Genomic DNA, 4577 nt, shown 5'->3' with positions numbered 1-4577 from the left:
TTGGGGGGGGGGGGAGTCCAGGAGGTTAAACAAAAGAAGAAAAAAGAAGCTCATTTCCCCGAAACAGTCTATATCTCTCAAGGGGACAAGATTTTCCCAGAGAGTAGTTACATGACTCAGGGCATCATGTAATTGAATGTCAAAACAAGAAGTATGTATAGTTACACTGCAGGAATTTTAAACCAGGAAAAACAGCAACAGTGGGCTGGAATGGGCAGAAAAGGTCTCAGATGTGGGACTTCTTGCCAGGTAAGACATAGAAATGAAAGGGATGCTCAACAAGTAAACACTTGCTCATCTTTTATTGTGTACTTGGGTTTTGAAACTCTAAAATCGATCAGGGAAGCCTAGCAGATTTTAAAGGAAAGGAAACAATATTTAAATAATACTCTGAGAAGTACAATGATCTTCTGGACAGGAGGGCAGTAGGCCCAAGGTTCGAGTCACGCTGCAATCTAGATAACTGAGGGAGATAGGCAGAAAATCGCTGGGGGAAGAGCAGACAAGATAGAGGAGCCTAAGTCGCCCTCCCCTGCCTTTCCAGGCCCATCACAGCCCCTCTCAGGTCACCGACCCTCCCAAGAAGTGCCCAAGAGGCTGGCAGGGAGGACTTGGCCTGCCAGCAGCTCGCTCAGCACATCTGAGCCTCTCTTGCCTCAGGGACAGTGGGCTGCACCCAGGACTGGGAGACACGGAGCCAGGAGAGCTTTGGTGTGAAGGAAAGAAAGTGGGTATGAGGACAGGAGAAGCAGCTCCTTAGCCATGGACAGGCTAAGAATAGCAGCACTGGAAATGGGGTAAGAAAAGATACCTGGTATCCTAAGGACTTCCACCTTATTGCATTTAGGATCCCCCACAACCCCCTGAAAACAATTTACTTAAAACAGAGATTAATTTTTATAACTATAATGAAGAAATCCGCCTTTGTGTAAAGTTTGGGAAATACATATTTATTCTCTGCTCTTGGTCAGGAGACGTCAGCATGAGATGGGGTTTTATAGAAAGCTGGTGGCAGCAGCCCTACTAGGGGAAACTTTATCCTGAAACATCAAACCTGTGATTCAGAGTCAGCAAAAAGAAAGACCTGTGACCAAAGGTATTCCAGGGATGTGTGTAATCTGGGAGAGCAAATAATGGACAATAAAATGAGCAGTATTGACAAACCCTCCCCCCACGTGACCTCACCTCACCTGTGACTGTCTCTACCCTCTCCACGGCCCCTCACCTGCAACAAGTCCAACCTCACATTCCCACACTCCCCTGCTGTGATGAGTGGCTCCTACTTCTCCCTGCTTTTAACCCAATAGCCCTTTTGTGTGTGTGTGCGCATGCGCGTGCACACACACACACACACACACACACACACACACAGAGTCTGAGCAGGTGATGCCCTTCCAAAGGTTCCCCCAGCAGCACATATATGCCTCTACTTCAGCATGTGTCACACTGAATCATGGATATGCCTCCTTCATTAGTCCACAAACTCCTAAAAGATAAGTGCTGTATTTTATTCACTCATCTCCAATGTCTAGAAAATAGTAGGCATAGCATAAATGTTGAATAAATGAATGAGCAAATGACTAAGTCTTGTGTTTAGAGGTATGTAAAGCCAGAGCAGTAAGATTGAGGGTGTATACTGAGAAGAATTAGATGATAAATTTGGCCCATGAAGTGGATAACTGAGAGCAGTCTGAAATGATTTCTTATACGTGGGTGACTCTAGTGCAACCTGCCATATGCCTGGCCACAGCATGAGGTCAGAGGTTATAACTTGCCCTGCAAGGGCAGCCCATCAATATGCAGCGAGTTACTTCTGATCTGTGCTATCCTAAAAGCTCTGTCTACATGGGGACAGTGCAATATTCTGGGTCAATGGAGGTGGTTTCTCTGGGAGTGTGAAGTGCAGAGGCAGGGGACAGGGTAGGTAGCTTCAGAGTAGAATGAAAATGCAGACAGCAGAGAGGAGAAAGGAAGGGAAGCTGAATGGTGGCGATATATCCCTGATGCCCTGAGATGAGATGACCAGATAGTGTGGCTGCTGGAACTGACTCAGTCTCGGGTGGCATTTCGGCTTTCATCTCCTGGTGAGACCAGGCCATGTGTCTTGTTTTTCCCATAAGGAGGAGCCAGTCAGCATTTTCTGGGCTCCTGGAGGTCCAGCAACATAGTTTCTATCTCATAATGTGACCCAGTTTGAAACTCAGATCTTGCCACCAAGAGAGAGTAACTCATATGGACTGGTACAGTGAGGATCAGGCTGCAGAGGTTCTCGAATGTTAGGTTCAGAAGTACCTACATGATCTTGTGGACAAAAAGGAACCTTTGGGGGAATATAATTCCTTTGGGCCCAGAAATTTGGAACTGACATCTCACTTATATTGGGCTTGATATGTCCCCTAATGTATGTTCTGCCATTTCCATTTTGAATTCTATGTTATCTACTCAAAAAACAGGTAAATAAAAGAAAGACAGTTCTTTTCTTCTTCTCTTTCTTTTTTTTCTTTCTTTTCCTTTCTTGCTTCCTTTGGCCATCGTCCCCCAATCAGTGAGCCTTATACTGAATACAGTATTTCAAAAGCCCTTTTTGTGTCTTTGGCACATTTCATAAATCTTTAAGATTTAGTCTTTTTGGTATTTTTCTTATAATTTCAGTATAATCTACCAATTTGCCTTTCATTGTCAATTTCATTATTTTTATTGATTGATTGATACATTTTTTTGTTGATAAGAAACTATTGAGCTCCCTGTGTGGGTAAACAGATCTCTTGAGCTATATCTTCATATTCATTTCATAGAGGAGAGCGTGCCACTAAATACAAACAATTAAACCTTTCAAAAATATTCAGTCGTGAGTTATTTCTCTTTGTAGTCTCAGAAACAGAATTATACCCATCTTTTCTCTGAATAGTTTTGATTCCACTTTTCTTATTCTAAGTGCCTGTCTGACACGCCCAGTGTTCCCTTTCCTAACAATCTGAATTCCAACACGTAATTTAGTTCTGCTAAGATTCCTGTAATTTTCCTTATCTCTTCATTCTTTCTTGTTAATAAGAATGAAGTCCAGTTTATCTCATAGCTTCTTTTACTTTCAGAGATGAAATTGCCAGTTTAAAAAGTTAAGCATAAAAATAAATAAATAAATACACTCCCCAACCCCCCCCCCCCCCCCGCCCAAATAGAAAGTTAAGCAGAGAATCACCCTATGACCTAGTCATTCCACTCCCAGGTATATGCCTATGAGATCTGAAAATACATGTTCACACCAAATCTTGTACACAAATGTTCCTAGCAGTATTATTCATAGTAGCCCAAAAGTATAAACAACCCAAATATCTATCAACTGATGAATGCTCAAAGCATGAAACCCGAGTAACAATGTGAGCAGAAAAGAGGGGAAAGAGGTGAAGGAAGATGGATTAAATCGACTAAATGCTTCTCTGTATTTGCACTTCGGTTATACACAGATTCTGATCCTCGGACGTTCTGTGATCCATCCCGTGTACTGCTGCGACCCATCCTACATGAGTAGGAACCAGGGGAGCTAATACTGTCTGGCTTGTTAACAGTTCATTACTGACACTGTTTGGAGAGGGGCAGATAGATGCAAAGTGGGTAATTCCAAAGCCATGTTCATTTGGATTTGAAAAGGGTACTGTGCACCTGCCACCTCCCTAGTGCTGCTTGTTCTGGCTGGTATTGAAATAAGTCTCTTACCTGAACTGACAGCTTTTCCCATTGGCTGAAAAGGGGAGGACTCAGCAAGTGGGTGGCTACTTCTGAAATGTCAGCTCAGGAATGAGACTAAGGGCCTAATTATGCCACAGCAAACTGGAGGAACATTCCCCGTCATGTCAGAAGGATCTCTGGGTAGGATGGGCCTCCATATATCCCCCTTGACTCCCACAAAATCAGCTCTCACCATGGGAAGAGCATTTGCCATGTGTGGGAGTGATGCCCAGAAAGATTCGCAGGGCAGGGAGCCCAGAGTGAGGGACAGGAGGCTACAAGGAGGGAACTCAGACAGATCAGTTTTCATTTAAATCGAAGGGTCCTCAGATCAAATCCTGGCTGTGAAAACAGATGAAATTTCCTCCTATTGTACATTCCCTGCCTCGTTGTAAATGGGAGTGTGAGGGGTGTGGTATGCGCACTAGTGCAGGATTGGGTCCCCAGAGACTCCAGTCTGGCTCATTTTCAGGTCTGAGTCCAGACAGAAGTACAGTTGACCCTTGAACAACATGAGTTTAAACAGGCAATAAATTCACCCATAGCCATTGGCCCTTCCCATAAGGTGGATTTTCCAAGCCATTTAAGTGTCAAGAGCATGTGGCTAGGTGCGAAGCTCACACATGCAATGTGCATTTTACAGGAATACATTCCTTTGCCTTATGTGGCCTGAAAGAACACAGCAGAACCCAGACCTGGGGCATGAAGAGGGGTACTTGGAAGCCCCGGGCACAGCAGCTGACTTCTGCATACAGACGCTCTATCCAGCAGCCACCATTCTTTGGGTATTCAGGTTTCAAAGGACCTAATCCTACCGATGCTTCCCTGCCCCCCCCCCCCTCGCACCAACG

The 4577-nt window shown here is 44.4% G+C and overlaps 1 protein-coding gene across 1 annotated transcript in view; it reads right to left on the bottom strand.

The window, feature by feature from the left end:
* Nucleotides 1–4577, bottom strand: part of LOC102754027 (kalirin-like) — a 131497-nt gene that overhangs the window by 65933 nt on the left and 60987 nt on the right. The window lies entirely within an intron of this gene.

The sequence above is a fragment of the Myotis davidii genome, unplaced genomic scaffold, assembly GCF_000327345.1.
Source record: "Myotis davidii unplaced genomic scaffold, ASM32734v1 scaffold9, whole genome shotgun sequence".
NCBI lineage: Eukaryota > Metazoa > Chordata > Mammalia > Chiroptera > Vespertilionidae > Myotis > Myotis davidii.
Note: the sequence above shows the minus strand (reverse complement) of the source record. Positions and strands in the feature narration are given on the sequence as shown.